The sequence below is a fragment of the Triplophysa rosa genome, unplaced genomic scaffold (assembly GCF_024868665.1).
Source record: "Triplophysa rosa unplaced genomic scaffold, Trosa_1v2 scaffold395, whole genome shotgun sequence".
NCBI classification, from domain to species: domain Eukaryota; kingdom Metazoa; phylum Chordata; class Actinopteri; order Cypriniformes; family Nemacheilidae; genus Triplophysa; species Triplophysa rosa.
Window position 1 is genome coordinate 13619 of NW_026634393.1, and position 19291 is coordinate 32909.

At 41.8% G+C, this 19291-nt stretch overlaps 1 long non-coding RNA gene across 1 annotated transcript; it reads left to right on the forward strand.

The window, feature by feature from the left end:
* The first annotated feature begins 17048 nt into the window (after positions 1 to 17048).
* On the forward strand, positions 17049 to 19025 carry LOC130550679 (uncharacterized). Its single transcript, XR_008962465.1, has 3 exons — positions 17049 to 17073; positions 17554 to 17762; positions 18807 to 19025. It is a non-coding gene; the product is annotated as an uncharacterized LOC130550679 (long non-coding RNA).
* Positions 19026 to 19291: the final 266 nt, after the last annotated feature.

Here is a 19291-nt window from a genome sequence, read left to right on the forward strand (position 1 = left end):
ATACTGGGCTCCACTTCATGCTCAATACTGCGCAGACTCTGGTTCCACTGCCGATTCCTTTTGCTCATACCCAGGCTCTAAACTGACGTTTTTGCTTAACATGTCAGCTCCCATCGTCGGACGTTTTAAGCTCATTTCATTAGAATGGAAGGAAGCGGCATCACGTTGTCCATCTTTTATACAGTCTATGGTCAGAACTGATCAAGCATAACTAACACGAACAACCGACTATGAAGCCGAAACTCATGGGTGACCAATTCACTAGTTGCACAAGATGGCGCCGGTGAGCTTTTGGGATGCCAGAGTCGGCAGACTAATTTCCGGTCGTATAACACTGTATGGGAAAAGAAGGATTTTGGGCCGGCAAATGTGTGTTTTTAAGATAAAAAAGTAGAAAGTATTATTTCAGCGATATGACAGATCCTATTTACATTGCTAAGCCAAAACAACTCGATAGTGTTATACGACCAGAAATTTGTTTGCCGAACCTGGCATCGCAAAAGCTCACCGGTGCCATCTTGTGCAAGTAGCCCATCCAGAGACATTGAGAGAGAGAGTTGCGTCAACTCTGTTGACTCCAATGCAACAGGTTTTTTATAGCAATGATGGTTCATGGAGCTTTTTTCTTTTTTGCTTACTGTGCATTATTTTAGTTGTTTATTATTGTACAAATGTTTTACTTTTTATATCAGTGCTTTCTTTATTAAAATTTTGAGTTGTCCCAATTATTCCTGACTATTATCCTGATTTCCTGATATTCCTATATATTGCTTGCTGGATTTATATGCTTGTGAGCTAGTGCCTGTGGTTCCCTTTCTGTTGGTCTCTCGACGTTGTGTCGAACCGACAGATGGGGTTTGACTTGAGAACCCATCATCTTCTGATTAGCTTTGAAAAGGCCAATAAAATTGGCGAATGAAATTTGCATGCCAGACTCCGCCCCGGATATCCGGGTATAAAAGGGAGACGGCGTGCTGCATTCATTCACCTTTTGTTCTTCGGAGCCTTCGATCTTATGATCCAATTTATTATCTACACTGATCTTCAAATACTGCTGGATTCTTACGACGTGGTGCAGCGGGACTGTCCCTTCCTGCAGCGACTTACCCTGGGCGTCTCGGCAGTTCCAGAGGTGTTTTCTATCTAAAAGAGCTAGGGCTGCAACTAATGATTATTTTGATAATCGATTAGTTGGACGATTTTTTTTCGATTAATCGATTAATGAGATAACATGTCATTACATCTTTTGCTTATAATAAGTAAATCAGATATGGGAAAAGTATACACAACTGAACTCATTAGCCTTCTCCCAAAATGTTGTGAATATCTCCATAATTAACACACCTGGTGAGTTGATTCAGGTGTGTCATATTAGAAGCAACTGACAATAGTCTCTCCCAAACGTGGGAGCGAGGGGAGGGTCGGCCAAGGAAATAATTTTTTTGTGCCATGGAAAGTGAGATATTTGTCATTCAAATGTAGTGAAGTACAGTAAAAAGTAAACAGAAAAAGTAATACTTCAGTACAAATACTCAAAAAGTGTCCTTAAGTACAGTACTCAAGTAAATGTACTTCGTTACCCACCTCTGAACTAAATAAACCTCCAAATCAGGGTATTTAGCCTATTATGTACTTTGCAAAGTGCAAACGCCACAAATTGGGTTTTACTAATATAATCTTTCATTTTGTCATTTAAAACACCTCTCCCCTTTAAACTTTAAAACTGCGCAGCTTAAAGAGATGCATGCAGAACACGTCGGACTTTAAAACTGCGCACCTCGCGCTGCACGGAGAGACGCATGCACCGAGAGACACGTCTGACTTTAAAACTGCGCAACTTGTGCCGCACGGAGAGACGCATCCACGGAGAGACACGTCTGACTTTAAAACTGCGCACCTCGTGCAGCACGGAGAGACACGTGTGACTTTAAAATTGCGCATCTCGCGCTGCACGAAGAGACGCATCCACGGAGAACCACATCTGACATTTAAAACTGCGCAGTTCATGCTGCACGGAAAGACACATCTAAAACGGTAATTTTAAAAGGGAAGAAGACGCGCTTGATTTGTAACTGCGCAGCTCGCAAGTGATGTCACAGACCAACTAATCGATAATGAAATTCATTGACAACGAATTTCATTATCGATTATTATCGATTTTATAGATTAGTTGTTGCAGCCTTAAAAGCTAATTTCTCCAGCGTGGAATGTCCCGCTGTTCTCGTGGATGCAACGCACTCATCGAGGAGGGGGACAGACACGATGTCTGCCTCAAGTGCTTGGGTGTCCGGCACGCTGAGGCAGCTTTCGTGGATACATCCTGCCGGCACTGCGGGCGGATGGCATTCACGGGTGGCTGTGTTCTTTATGGACCCAGCCACCACCTCGTCTGCTTCCCGTTCCGTGACAGCAGCGGCTACGGCCCTGCAGTCCGCTACGGCGAGCGGCGAGGGTGATATGGGGATTACCGTGGGCGTTAATCCGTCAGGCTCACAGACTGTTTGCGCCCCGTCTCGCTTGTCTGACCATTCCCCAGGAGGCGGTCCCACCCCGTCTTATTCCTCAGCCACGTATTCGTAAACGGTGCGTGATGATGATATGTCCCTTGCAGCATCGGAGGGTGACTTACTGGCATCCAAACCCAACGATTCCTCTGAGATCCATCCCTCTGGAGGTCGAGCCCAGGAAGAAGCGGACGTCGAAATGTCAGCCACGCTTGCCCGGGCTGCCACGAGGATTGCACCGCCCTTTCCCCAACGCTCGCGGCTGGATACGTGGTACCTCGGGTCTGAGCGCGGCCGGCCCCGGTGCCGTATTTCCCGGAAGTGCATGAGGAACTCCGTAACACCTGGAACGCCCCCTTTTCGGCGCATTCCCGTCAAACTAGTTCAGTAGCAGCTAGAGGCTACATCAATGTGTCCCAGTTGGAGCGTGCTGTACATCTGTGCCCGCAGACGGTGGCCACCTGGAAAGGTCGACCTAGACTCCCGTCCAAAGCGTGTAAGTTTTCGGCATCTCTGGTGTCGAAGGCTTACACTGCTGCGGGCCAAGCTGCCTCCTCTCTCCACGCCATGGCCAGCCTGCAGGTCCACCAGGCCAAGGCGTTGAAAGATCTCCACGAGGGTAAGACCGACCCAGTGCTTATGCAGGAACTCCGCACCGCCACCAACCTCGCCCTACGGGCGACCAAGGTGACCGCGCGGGGCCTGGGTCGGACGATGTCCACACTTGTGGTACAGGAGAGACACCTCTGGCTTAACCTTGCACAGATGCGTGACGCCGAGAAAGTCCGCTTTCTCGACGCACCCATCTCGCAAGGGGGGCTGCTCGGCGATACTGTCGAGGACTTCTCCCAGCAGTTCTCAACAGTGAAGAAGCAGACGGAGGCCATCAAGCACATTCTGCCCCGCCGCGACTCGGCCGCCTTCCGGCCGTCGAGATCCCATGCGGCATCTACTCCTCAACAGCATACTCAGCAGCCCTCAGCACTCTCAGTTCAACGGTGCGTTGAGCTGCATCATTGCCGGGCAGGTAAGTCAGCAGAGCCGATCTCCTCCCCGGGGGCCAGGGATCCGCACTGCCAGCCATCGAACCATTCCCCCCCCCCGGGGTTGATGAAGCAGATCGAACCCCTAGTCCCCTGTCTCGGTCCCTGGGAGCCTGGCTAGAGCTTCACAAACCATCACGCTGGCTAGGAAATACGATTCGTCTTGGCTATGCAATCGAATTCGCCAGACGCCCACCCAAGTTTTGGGGCATCCTCTCCACCTCAGTCAGAGGCAAAGATGCTCCCGTGCTTCGGGCTGAGGTCGCCACCCTTCTGGCAAAGGAAGCGATCGAGCTCGTCCCTCCAGCCGAGATGTTCAACGGGTTTTACAGCCCGTACTTCATCGTCCCCAAGAAAGGCGGGGGGGTTGCGCCCCATTCTAGATCTGCGTACCCTGAACTGAACAGGCATATACACAAGCTGCCATTCAGGATGCTCACGCAGAAGCACATCCTGACATCTATCAGATGTCAGGATTAGTTCATGGCAGCAATGCAGCTGCCAGAGTTCTAACCAGGTCCAGAAAATACGATCACATAACCCCAATGTTATCGACCCTTCACTGGTTACCCATTAAGTATCGTATTGACTTTAAAGTTCTTTTAATTACTTATAAAGCCTTAAACGGTTTAGCCCCTACCTACATAACAGAGCTTCTACCACACTACAACCCATCACGCTCTCTAAGATCTCAAAACTCCAGACTTTTGATAACACCTAGAATAACTAAATCCACCAAAGGGGGTAGAGCTTTCTCATACGTAGCACCTAAACTCTGGAATAGCCTCCCCGATACTATTCGAGGGTCAGACACACTCTCCCAATTTAAATCTAGATTAAAGACACATCTTTTCAGCCAAGCATTCACTAATACATAGCTAATGAACAGCAGCTACGCTAATTATTCTCTTTCTGTTTCTGCCCTCGCCTCGGGATGCCCATCCCGAGGTAGGGAGAGATTCCGCCAGACCCAGATGAACGTCATATGCCCATCCACAACTAGAGATTACGCCAGCTACATCTGAAAATCCCGTGCCATCCTCCTGCGAGAGCCTGCGGACTGACTGACCATCCAGCTCCATCCAAGGCAATTCCATCACCACCCAAGAAAAAGGCGACCATCTGGCCGGCCCAGCTCAGACAATTCCATCCCCAGCCGAGAGCAAAGACGGACTACCTGTCACATAAATGCTAAATTTACAATACTTGGTATTTAATGCTAAACTTACATCACACGACAGCAGTTTGAAGTTATGGCTGCACTCAGTGACTTTGATTGGAGGTAGCTGGGTGGGTGTTGTGGGGAGTGGGGGGGCTTGTTGGTTGTGGTTCGGGGCGTTTCATTTGTTGGGACTGTGTGGATCTGGTCTGGTTGGTCTTGTTTTGTGGTCGATGTCGGACAACAGAGGAATAAAGTTAATTATGCCATTACTACTTTTCCCTGGTTGTTCCTCTGTTGTCTGTTGTTGATCGCGGAATGGGACCGGGTTGGACCTGCACGGTTTCGGCGGGTGGGGCTTCCTGGGTCGCGGCTCGTGGGCTCTCCCTGTTCTTCGTGGACGTTGCTCGGTGGCTTTGGTCGGGGTCACTGAGTGCAGCCATGACACGTCAGAGGAGATCTGGCCCTCCCGGCTGAGCCTGGTTTCTCCCGAGGTTTTTTTTTCTCCATTATTCAGCATTGGAGTTTGGGTTCCTCGCCACAGCAGAGCAGTGCAGTGTTGGCTTGCTCACCGGGAGAATGCATTTATTTATTTATTCATTTATTTATTAGATATTATTTATTATAATGATCTTGCTTGGTCTATAAACACCATGCACTGTGCTGTGTTTTACCTTTCTGTGTTTTTCTTATTTGCTCCTGTAAAGCTGCTTTGGAACAATGCACATTGTGAAAAGCGCTATATAAATAAAATTGAATTGAATTGAATTCATGGCTATCGACCTGAAGGATGCGTACTTTGATGTCTCGATTCTCCCTCGTCATCGACCGTTCCTGCGGTTAAACAGATAAACGTCATGACTCGTCTTCATCTCACCCCTACTAAAACAAACGCCTGTAAGAAATTAAGGCCACAAGACGACGAGGACATCACTAATGCAACTCTTCTGCAAGCCATAACTTCACTGACAGCCCGTTTTGATTCACAGGATGAAAAGTTAGAGGAAATGGCGAATCAAATGCGAAGAAACAGTATCATGGTCGCAGAGATTTCCAAGTCTGTCAAGATCAATGCTGCTGAAATTAAAGACTGCAAAGAAAAGTGCATTGAGATGAGCAAATCACTTCTGGGATTAACTACATCGTACAAAGATCTGGCAAGTAGAACATCTAAACTCAAGCGGTATAAGAGAAGATAGACTCTTCGGATCAATGGTATAAAAGAAAAGCCTGTAGAGGATCCTCGCAGGGAAGTGACCTGTCTCATTGCTGAAATCGTACTTCATATGATTCAGAAATTAGAGGACATTGTTGACACAGTGCACCCAATCGGCAGAAAGGAACCAGGGAAACCAAGGCAGATGATTGTGCAGTTTACGATGCGGAAACACATGGATGAAATTTGGAAACAACAAAGAATTTGTCAGTTTTCCAAGACCGAGGAGTTCGATTCATGGAGGATCTTACGAAGGAGGACAGGCTGGCCCGTGCTGCGTTATGGCCTTTGATCGATCAGGCGCATAAAGAAGGAAGAAAAGTGTACTACCGTGGTCCTTTCGGTTACATTGAAGGAACACGCATCGATTCAACGTGACTCTTAACTTGAACTGATTACGGGTAGGATGGTATGAGACATGACTGTTTTGGAAATACACTAGGTTGTGAGGTATGTTCTAGGTTCGTGGTTATACGAACTTGTGTTTTTTGTCTTTTCTCATACAAGTGTTTGCACTTTTTCTTATATTTTGCATTTTTATTGTTATGTTTCCAGTTAAGTTGTCATTTTCTTTCATGTCATTGAATGTTAGGGGCATTCAAAATAAGGTTAAAAGAAAAGCAATGTTCTTATATTGCAAAAGTAGTGGTTCTCACTGCATTTTTCTACAAGAAACACACTCTGTTGTAACGGATACTGCCTTTTGGTCTAATCAATGGTGAGATAAGATGCTATTTAGCCATGGTTCTTCTCACTCGGCGGGGACTGCAATTTTATTTAATAACTGTCCAGGGAAAATAATTACTTCTAGGTCTGATCAAAGTAGTTAGCGGTTGTTTTAGATATTGAACATATTTTTTTCATTGTGGTTAATCTATATGGCCACAATATCTCTAAACTGAATCAAAATCTACTTCCAAGAGATTTCCCCAGTAATTTATGATTTAAAGGGAACGTACCCTACAGATAACATTGTTACCGGAGACTTTAATGTTGTACCTGACGAGACATCCACCCAAAAGCATTACTTCTCGGCCAAATCCTTTGGTCTCCCATTTTTGCTCTAGTCTTAAATTAATTGATTTCTGGAGATATCTAAATCTCAGGCAGTTCTCTTGGTTAAGACCCAATGCCTCCAGCAAATCGAGAATTGATTATTGGCTTATTTCAGATAACTTACTGTTATTTGTTAAAGACTGCACTATTTCGGCAGCACCTCTGACGGATCATTGTGCTATTTCTCTATTGATCAAACCAAATCACAACACTTCAAGCTAAGGGATATTGGAAATTCAATTCTGATTTAATTAATAACGAGAGATTCTGTAATAAAGTAAAATATTTAATCCTAGAAATTAAGAACAGTAAATTCAATTCTAATAAAGCCAGATGGGAGTTCTGCAAATTTAAAATTCGTGAATTTTCTATTAATTATTGTAAAATACTTGCCAAGGTAAGGAGACAACAGGAGCATAATATTATTTATGAGATTAACAAATACTGTAGTGAAAGTGTATTGAATGATACTGAAAAAAGCAAAATGGTCTCTCTACAATTAGAGGGTGAAAAAAGTACTTCTTACTTTTGCAGACTAGAAAAAAACGACAATCGAGTAAATCAGTCCTTTCACTAATGATAAATGGTGTTGAATGCACGGATCCTATTTTAATAAGTAAGAAAATCTATCAATTTTACAGTGACTTGTATTCCTCCAACTTCTCCCCAATAGAGTGTAATAATTTCTTTGATAAAATGCTAGATTTTATTCCCCACATTGACAATGATTGGAGAAATAGCTGTGATGCTGACTTGCACATCGAAGAAGCCAATTTTAAAAAAAAATTTGGAATGATATAAGGTTTTTGTTATTTAATGCTCTTGTTATTTAATCCATTGAAGATGGGTCTTTAGGCACCACTATGAATCAGGGTTTAATAACATTAATCCTTCAACCAGATAAAGATTTACGATATGTGGATAATTTTTGTCCAATCACCCTGCTAAATAATGATTATAAAATTTTTACACAAATATATGTTAATAGACTAAAAGTAGGCATTAATAATTTAATAAATGAATCGCAATCTGTCTTTCTTAAAGGAAGATCTATCCATAATAATTTAAGGTTGGTATTGGATTTGGTGGAGTACAGTCACTTGATTGAGGATGATGGATTCATCTTATTTTTAGATTTCAAAAAGGCCTTTGATATGATAGAGCACGCTTTTCTTTTTAAATCCCTAGAACTTTTTGGTTTTGGTGAAAAGTTTATGAAGGTTATAAAAGTGATTTACAAAGATATGAATAGTTCTATTTGTCTCACTTTTGGTACTACACAAAGATTCCAGATTGACTGTGGAATAAGACAGGGTTGTCCATTATCCCCTCTTTTATTTATCTTAGCTGCAGATATGCTATCTACTCTGGTCAGTCATGATTTATCGGTGAAGAAATTAAATGTATTCGGGAAAATCTTAGCAATCATTCAACTAGCAGATGACACTACGTTATTTTTACAAAACAAACACCAAATTCCTCTGGCTATTTTTTTTATTAATTCTTTCTGTAAAGCTTCGGGTCTTCAGCTAAATTTAAACAAATGTGAATTTATGGCACTACACCCCATTCAAGATTTATATTTGTATAACATCCCAGTTATAGAAAAAGTGAAATATTTAGGAGTTACAGTGTCCAAGGACTTGAAGATTAGTATGAAGGAAAATTTTGAAAGTAAAATGCAAAAAGCTAATGGTATCTTGAATTGCTGGTTGCAGGGAGATATTTCAATTTTCGGGAGAATAATTTTATCAAAAGTTGAATATTTATCTAGGTTGATTTATCCTGCTCTGGCCTTTGCTTGTTTTTATCATAACTGAAGAGGGAGCTATCAAAGAATGTATACAGATCTAAAAGGTGTGCATTATAGCTGACACACACATGAACACTGTACAGTTAGTCTTGTGGGTATAAATCATTCCCTTTAAATGCCATTGAAGTTGGAAAAAGGTATTTTAATGTGTACTTTAGAGATGGTCCCTAAATTCACGAAAGTTTAATGTCATTCCAACTTTATGCCAGTGAAACGCGGCAATGAACGCATGCTTTATATGCGCCACGCACTCGTGTGTAAACACATTAGGACAATTTATATATAAAACAGTATACAATATTGGTTAATATTCCTGTAGGAAGGAGCTTGTTCTGTTGACAGACAGAGGCTTCACTTCCGCGAGTAGGCTACAGTTTGCAAAACCGTGCGCACAGATTGCGAAAGCGTGGGCACAGATTATGAATTCGTGGGTACAGATTTCAAAAACTGAGGGGACGGTTTACAAAACCGAGAGCACGGATTGTAAACTCGTGGGTACAGTTTATTAATCCGAGAGCACGGTTTTGTAAACTGAGGGAACGAATTACAAAACTGTGGCCACGGATTTGCGAGTCTTGTTTTTTTTTCTCCGATGGGTGACCAGACGGGCTCCGTAGAAGGTCTGGTAACTTTGGCCGCTTTTATTGGTCAAGGCCCGCCCAAAAGACAATATGACTGACAGGTGAAGCTACCAATCCAGTATAGTTTTGTGCTGCACCATGTTTAGTGGCGTGGAAATGTCCCCACAATTACAGACCGATGTGCAACTAGTAAATCATTCATTCACGATCGTCTCCAAATTTACTTTTACAATGTCGCTTCAGTCTCCTAGAGCACCGGCTTAAACACACATGTAAATACACGTAACTAAAGCAAACTAATGTAAGCATAAAACAGCTGTTTAGTAAGTTTTATGCATTAAAACAGAAAATACACTAAAATACTTGGCAGAGAACAGCATTACTTACCATTGTACAACGGTGTGCACTTCGTCGACAGCCATGCCAATAAGACGTTCCCAGTAAACATTTGTTTGGAGCATATCTCTCCACTTTTTAACTCCAACAAGCAGTTCTGGAGAACCAAACACAAGACTAAACCGTCCAACTGCTATGTCAGCGTCTGTTCTTTCATCTTGGCCCGTATATGCGGCGGATATCCCCTTCTTGTTGAGGTACTTTACTTGATCTTCCATAATAGATATGTGAGAGGGCAAACAACAAGCAAAATTGGATCTCAATGGTACCCCTCCAAATTCTGGGAGACGGTCGGCCAGGCTCGAAAGGTAAGACTTTTCCCATATCCAGTCGGCAAACACGTTAAAACATATCTTTTAGACTCCACTAAGTACCTCAAACAAAAGACTTGGACGTCTTTCAAAGAATCTATACTATGAACCTCGCATACTTTTAAAAAAGCAGCGTTTAGTCGGTCTTGATGAACTTTCTAATTCGATCGGACCGCTTTGTTTTGTTTCCCGGCGGACCGTTAAAGAACGCAACACACACGTCTCCCGGACATCCTGTGGAATTTAGCCAATCAGACAACGACTTCGAACTCGTTGAAGTGTTTCCAAAAAAAGTGTGCCAAATGTATCAGACGTTCAGCCAATGAATCGTGGGCATGACGTCTGAGGCTGAGACTAAAGCATAACCTTCTCAATACTGTTAGGTTGTTGTTCTTGTTGTTTCCTTGGATTGTTTGCAATGGCGAAAACACTTCCTCAATTATTAATTTTCAGTGGGTCTGTAAATGACGCGACTCAGCGCTGCCCTCTGACGGTCCGGTAGAGCAGACATACTCATACTCAAATCTTATCTTGTATTTAAAGGGGCCGCAAGCAAACAAGCTTGTTGATCTTGTGCAGAGTGACCACAAGAGATTGATCGGCGGAAAGAACTTTATTGTAGTTACACATTTGCTAACGAAATAAACCAATTAAAAGCCATTTGTGTGGTGTGGCTTTTGTGTTCATGCTAAGTGCTAGTCTAATTTCAACATTATAGGAGACATTTACTAGCCTTGGTCTTTAATTAACATTATTTGTGTGCAACCTACATTACAAACTCTCCTGGTCGAAGTGTAACGTTAGCTTTAATGCAGTTGGTCAAAGCGGTATTATTTTGAGCAAATGAATTTCATTCCCGCTGGAAAACAAGCGTTCTGTTATTGCATATAAATGTTGCATATAAATAGTTAATTTAATATTCTGCAGCAGTAACACTGTTTTGCATGCTCTGGCGCTAAAGTTAGCATGAAATTCCCGCTTATTTACAGAAAATTTATAACGTTAATGCACATCCTCAGCAACTCACCAGGAAAACAAACAATCTCAGACACCTTGGTCCACGCATAATTTTCTTTATTTATGTCCCTGTACGCAAACAGGGACTCGTCGTATAGGATTGGGAAACGCGCCACAGCAATTAACTTCTCCATTTTGCTTGGGAACCCTGCTGGAAAATCCAGCTAATACCAGCTCAAGCTGGTAACTGGTTCAAGCTGGTTATGAGCTGGTCAAAGCTGGTTGTAGCTGGTTTGACCAGCTTGGCCGAGCTGGTGGAGACCTGGCCGAGCTGGTGGGGACCTGGCCGAGCTGGTGGACCAGCTTGGCCGAGCTGGTGGGGACCTGGCCGAGCTGGTGGACCAGCTTGGCCGAGCTGGTGGGGACCTGGCCGAGCTGGTGGACCAGCTTGGCCGAGCTGGTGGGGACCTGGCCGAGCTGGTGGACCAGCTTGGCCGAGCTGGTGGGGACCTGGCCGAGCTGGTGGACCAGCTTGGCCGAGCTGGTGGGGACCTGGCCGAGCTGGTGGACCAGCTTGGCCGAGCTGGTGGGGACCTGGCCGAGCTGGTGGACCAGCTTGGCCGAGCTGGTGGGGACCTGGCCGAGCTGGTGGACCAGCTTGGCCGAGCTGGTGGGGACCTGGCCGAGCTGGTGGACCAGCTTGGCCGAGCTGGTGGGGACCTGGCCGAGCTGGTGGACCAGCTTGGCCGAGCTGGTGGGGACCTGGCCGAGCTGGTGGACCAGCTTGGCCGAGCTGGTGGGGACCTGGCCGAGCTGGTGGACCAGCTTGGCCGAGCTGGTGGGGACCTGGCCGAGCTGGTGGACCAGCTTGGCCGAGCTGGTGGGGACCTGGCCGAGCTGGTGGACCAGCTTGGCCGAGCTGGTGGGGACCTGGCCGAGCTGGTGGACCAGCTTGGCCGAGCTGGTGGGGACCTGGCCGAGCTGGTGGACCAGCTTGGCCGAGCTGGTGGGGACCTGGCCGAGCTGGTGGACCAGCTTGGCCGAGCTGGTGGGGATCTAGCTGGGCTGGGGAATCATATGAAGTTGTTTTGACAGTTGGAAACAAGCTACATTTTTTAAGATCCACAATCTAAAAATCTTTAATACTTCTTGAATCACAGGCATGCAAACTTTGGGGGGAGTGCTTTTTCCCATTTTTGAACTGTCAATTTGGCATATAATTTTGCTTAAGGATTGCTGTAGTATATTAATTATGCTGTATTTTATTTATTCATATATTACCATTATTTTTTGATCGTATGTAAAGCTGCTTTGCAACAATGAGAATTGTGAAAAGTGCTATATGAATAAAATAAAATTAACTGTTTTTTAATAAACAAGTGTTAAAGCAACTTTGATAACTTTGATAAAATTGTTTTATATGCAAAAAAAGTTAAGCTATTTTAAAGGAAAATTAAGGAAATTTCCATAAATATTGTATTAATAAATATTGTATAAATATCGATATAAATATATATTTTCCATAAATATTGTATAAATATCGTATTATATTGTATTGTCATTGTGTTGAATGTCTGTACTAGAAGCTTCCAACACCAAAGAAAATTCCTTGTGTGTGCAAGCACACTTGGCAATAAAGCTCTTCTGATTCTGATTCTGATTCTGATAAAATATTAGTGGTTTATAGATTTGTTATCACTTACATTAATTTGCTGGAGTTAAACAATTCAGTGTGCGCCTGCTGCACTACCGGTTGCTGGGACAACAGCAGCTGGAGACACGTAACAAAATGTCACGCGCACGCAATTTTTTAACGGTTTTCAGTGGCTTTACATACAGGCGCATACAGAGAAAGCCCAGTGTCGTTCTTAATATCTATTTACACGGTGTTTATGTACAAAATGTTCGCGTATATGTATTATTTAGACGACGGTCTTAAAGACTCTGTTAATGTTAAAGACATTAAACATTTTGGTCGAAAAAGTACGACGGATTTCTCATCGACTCACACTTAAGCCTGGCTCAGATTACAAGATTCTCGGCCAGAATTTACCCCGATTTCCCCTCCCGAGAATCTTTGAAAAAATCGGGTCCAGAACCTCGATCGGGTCCGAGATTCGGCCCAGATTATCACGTAATGTGAGGCGTTCACAGATCGAATCTTACACCTCCCGATCTGCTCCGAGAGAAATCGGGGCTGCCCCGATCATATCAAACATGTTTGATATTTAGGATTTTAAATCGGGGTGATGACGTTGGTACTTTCGCAACAGCCAATGAGAGGCACATCTGCAAGGTGACGGAGGTGACTGACAGACCTTTAAAAATGTCGACCGCGAAAGCTCCTGCAAGGGTACGTTGGACAGCGGAGATGGAAGAACAACTTGTGGCAACAGCATGATTGTCTATATAATGTATCCTCCAAAACATACCACAACCGCACAGATAAGGAAAAGAGCTGGGGAGAAGTCGCGTCGGTTTTAAATGTACCGGGTAAGTTAACTGCTAACGCGCAGCTTGTAGTTTCGTTCAACAGATTGTTATTTGGCTATAGGCATACAGATAACATGCGTTTATGTGTTTGTTTTTATGCTGTATCTTATAATCACATTGGCATTCATCTTTATTCTCGGCAGTGACAATTTTTTTTCTTCCGTTATTTATTAACATTAAACTTAAGCGGCTTGCCCAAAGCACAGTCATAACTTCAGCCCTAGCAAAAAGCATTATAGCACCCCCTGCTCAAAATACGTTCCCGCGGCTTTGGACAGACAGAGAATCATTCAGAGAGCGACAAAGACGTTACACAATCGTTGCCAGGTGAGATCACGTGAAATTAACTTTGCGATGTCCCTTTGTTTACTTCTGTTTCCCGGTGAGATGACTTAAGAGGCGTCCTCTGGTATGATAATCTTAATATTATCCTGTAGTTTGGGTGTCGGATGTCTTTTGATGTGCAATTATGAATTAAAAAAACTTCCAATCAAACTTTCTAAATTTTTATTTTTGCACTTGCTACCTTTAGTCTTATTTATAAACACAACTTAACGCCCCAACGTTTTATTATCTGGACATTTCACATTCATAAATGCAAGTTTGCAATGGGCAAACCTATTTTTGTAGTGCTTGAAAAAGAGATTCAAATGTAGATGTGATGTCAACATCTAAAAATAGTAAACCCATTAAAACGGTTACTATTAGCTCCTTTTACAAAACTGCATATCCTATGGATATGTAAAATATGTGTAATTTAGTTGTACACTGATGAGTGTGAGCTTGTTTAAGATTTTAAATAAGAGAATCTGTCAAGATTCTCCTTATGTGTGTGCTGCAACCAGAATTTGAAATCTGTCAGGATTTTAAAACTCCTGTAGTCTGAGCCAGGCTTTACTGGATTCTCCGAAAAGGACGGTTCGCAACAGGACAAATTTTATTCATGAAAGGTAAAGTATGAAATTAATTATCTCAAATGTGTAGAAGAACAAGTTAGCAAACAATTCTGAGGACATTTGTGAAACATGAAAATGCTCAGCTGCTAAATCAGGCTAACTTGATGTTGCTAGTGTGACCTGACACCAATTGACCACTGAATAGAGAGCGACTACGCCACCCTGGATACTCGCCAGGGACGAGAAGGTATTTACACTTTAGGCACACAGGTTCATTTCAGTAAGTGGCAGGAGACGTGAGCGTAGAAATATAAATATTTTTATTTTAAAAGGTCTAACACAATATTAAACCAACTGACACAAAAGGAAACATAATAATAATAAACAAAGAAAATACAACAGTAAGCAATCTGGGCCAACAGACACTTTTCAACTAACCACAAAGGAACAGGAGCCAAGGCACGACCACAGGGGCACAACAGGCCACACCGCACCTCACACTGGTTACACCGGTGCACACGCGCTCACACACACACCCACACACTACAGCACTCGTGGGAGAACACCGCCACCCCAAACTCCGCCCCGCCTTAGGCACTCAGCTCCTGTAACAAAAATGGATGGAAATATGTTTGGCACAAGTTTTAATAAGGCTTCAGGCACTCTGCAATCCCTGTACACTGCAATGCAGTATAACAAGCAGACACTCTCCTTGCTCACAATGATGCACCGTCACAAGAATAGGAAACAATATAACAAACAAAAATAGAAACAATAAACCAACAAATAAATTAAATATGTAACTACAGCAGCACCATCAGGGCTAGCCAATGTAGTACGGCACAGCTGTTTAATTGCAACAACTGAACAAAAGAAAACAAAAAAAACATGAAAACAGTAGTGCCAAAGAAAACAATGTAAATGAAAAAAATAAAGCCAAACAAAACAAAAAGGGTAAAGCGGAATTAACACTAAAATAAAATATAGCAACAGCGCCCCCGGATAACTTCCACGTAGATCAGGAAACGCGGGACGTAATCACTGGTAGAGACGCAACCAATCATGAAGGTAGACTCTTCCCAACCTCAACCCAACAGGTAACAAACCCCCGATGAATGCACTGGGCAGTTGCGGCTCGTTCAAACTGTCGTACTCCTCAGATCTCGTAACCCAGCTAATCGGGTAACCGCACAAATGTGCGGAAAACCACTCGCTACGTTTGTTGGAGAACTGTGTACGCAGCCCGACCCAGAACGTCCGTAATATTAACAGCCACACAAGCTCGACTCAACTCACTCAAGCTTGCGCCTAGCAGAGGGGCAACGCTAACCAAGTGTCAGCCACAAGGTTTTTCCTCACGTGCCGCTCTACTGGCCGACCGGATATGACACCGACGCCAAGGGGCGTGACTCATAATCCCAAACCACTTCACTACCAGCTCTATATCTACACCCCTCTGTCGCATGATAGGATGGTCAATAATTACAACCCCACCAATCACCGCTACAAGGGAAGACCTATTGGTTCTACCACACTAGGTTGCTAAAATGTTCTGTCAGTTTAAAAACATTTGCTTCATGTATACATCTTACGGTTTAAATATTAAAGTAATCAAGTCATTTTAAAGGTTATGAATCAAGAAATACCTGAGTAAAAAAACGTTTCAGACTGAAAAGAAACATATAAAAAGCGCTTACAATCATCTTTTTTTTCAGAAACTAGCGAAGAAATTGAACAATTTCTGGCAAAAGAATTCGAGTGCCAAAGCTGCTTGATAAAATTCCACCGGAGAACAAAACTTCAGAAAGGATGGAGGCTAAAGAAAATGCTGTATGTAACATTAAAACTGATTGGCTCCATTAAAAAATGAAGAGTTCAGATGCAAAATCAAAGTCCATCAGACGACTTTTCGTTTTTATCAGGCTCCTACGTTTACTATTATTATACACTTACTATATAATTATATATATATTATACACTCAGGTTACTGAATTTACCAGCGTCTGAGAGTTATAAAAATAAATATAATGTTTGACTTGATTTTCCAGGAAACAACCCATCTTCAGCCTCCATCCAGGCCCTTCCAGTGACAACTGGTAAGATTTTGTGCATAATAATAATTACAAGAAGAAGAATAAATAAATATAAACCATTTATGGTAATAATATATTATTAATTTTTAAAGCACCACACTCATGTTACGGATTGTATACCGGTGTCGTTGTACACACAAATATAATAATGTTTGTGACTTGATTTTCCAGGAAGCAACATCTCCAGCCTCCATTCCAGACCTTCCAGTGACATCTGGTAAGATTTTATGCATTAAATAATAGAATTGCAGAATTGTTTTGTAAGTATGGAATATCAGCGCATTTGTTTGATTCTATGCAGAGAGCAGCCCCCCTTCAGAAAAAATAAAAAACCCTCAAACAGCAGTTGGTAAGATCCTAATGATATGATCTTTGCAGAACATTTTTATTTAATCAGTCACAATTAATATTATTAGTATTATTAGTATTGCCCATATGTTTAATCTGGCCCCACTCTTAAAACTCCAAATCCCTAACTTTACACCCTTTCCCACAGAGAACAGTTCTGCTGTTGTTACCTATCAAATCGCTGAACAAATTTTGGAAAACCAAGAGGTACGTATTTATTGAATTCAATAGTATTTCTGTTGGGCATTTTTGGAAATAATGTACAAAAACACCAGAACATTATTTTGGCTAACAATACTATAGTTAATTAATTGTAAAACACTACACCATATAAAAGTGTGGTCTACTTCTATGCACTTCTGTACATAACAGCAACAAAAATATTACACTGAATTGACTGAAATTTTTAAAACTGTTGACTAGCTCTTTAACCCTACTCCAGGGGACCCATTGCCCTGCAAATGTTATTTCCAACATGTGGCCTGCAATTCTTTTCAAGTAATCCTGAAGCACATGAGCTGGTTCATGTGTGTTTGATTAATGTTGTAAGTAAACTCTGCAGGACAGTGTGTCCCTAGGATCAGGACGGAAGATATTACTTTCTTTGAGTTATTGCTTATACATCAAGAATGAAAGACTACAATTCTTTCACATTTCTTGACTACTGTTGAATGTTCTTCCATACAGGTTGATATTGGTGAAGGTGTTGCAATAGACAGTGAAAAATGGAAGAAGATTCAGGCTAATTTAAAGGACAGCTTGTTTGTAAAAGAACTGGCAGTGTGCATTTGGAGAACAAGCACACTGGCCAACCGTAGCCTGGAAGGAAAAAGTTGCCCCACCACAAAACCAGATCCTAGGCCCTCTGACACCTCACAAATATAGAGCAATTAAAGGTAAGTAAAATGTGAAGTGCACTGAAAATAAATGATACTTTGGACAAACTTTACTCTAAATTACTCTAATTTGTTACAGCCATGCTACAGTTTTTCTCAAATTATATTAAGGATTTGGTTTAGACCTTTACTTTAATATGAGCCAAAATTTTGACATTGACACAAAGCAAAAAATTAATCAATTAAAATAAATTACTTTATTGTGTCAACACAATTTATTTGGTTTAAGTTAAATTAAACTGTAACTTCATGTCTCTTATTGTCAAGAGAAACTTATAATAAGTTTCCCTTCTAAACAAATGCATAACTCTTCATAACAATGGTAACCTCTTAAATCCACAATTAACAAAAAACTCATTAAAATACCAACTGAACTTAATAGTAAACATTAATAATCTGTTCTCATCTCGATTTATATGCATAAAATAACACTTATTTTGACATTACTCTCATTTACCACTCCATTGCAGAGCATGCTGGGAACTGAAAATCTTCCATGTCATAAGTAATTTCAGGAAAAACGAATAAAATAAACCACTAAAACCATAAAAGTGTCAGTGTCATTATAGGATCAGTATTGACCAAATACAGTAACCATTTACCTTGATAGTGGAAATGGAGGTTTATAAGATGCTTCTTTCACAGTCCTGTCTGGTCCCTGTTTCCCTATGTTTCTCTCCCTCTATTACCCATGCACTCCATTTCGCATCATCCTCCACTCTCCTCACCTATCTCCAGTCTTCAATCACCAACAGCTGCACGTCTTCATCAACCTCTTCTTCCTCTCTACATTGCTCCCTCTGTTGTCTGTTTATGTTGTAGTGTACAGTATATACTCTTGTTTTTGTAATTGTTAATAAAAACTCTGTTTTGGATTATTCGTCAATGCCTTCTGTGAAGTTAGTTCTGTGACAGCTAATACAGCAAACAAAATAATTGGTTCTTAGTAGATGTTTCTATCCGACAACTTTTATTATTTTATGTAACCTGTTAAATGTTTTTAGCTGTGCAATTGATTGATCTGTTGTATGTCCTTTCTCCTAGGTTGCTTTCAAAAGTGGCTGGAAGGAAAAGATTTCGAGGAAGCAGAGCTGAAAGCCAGAGCGGGAAAACTTGGGTGATATTTAACAGAACAAATTCAAGATATCAACAAAAAAATAAATCAAAAAAGTGAATTTGCATATATGTAAGCTGCTGAAAACTGTTAAGTATTTGTATTTCAGTTAGGTTATTACTGCCAATTATTAAGTAATGTATCTCATATTAAGGTTACACACACAAAAAAAGTGTTTTTAATGATTATATAAATAAACTGAATTCTCCTCCTGAATGTCTGTGTTTGTTTTACATTTTTAAAGCAGAACTGGCCTATGACATGTATTGTAGAAGCTGTTGTTATTAAACAATTGTTAATTATTCATCAATATTTAGCTTCTGGAAAAAAAATGAATTGAATTTAACATTGAAATAAAATGCAGCTACCAGCATAAGCTGGATTTGGCTGGTCTAACCAGCTACCATGTTCCAAA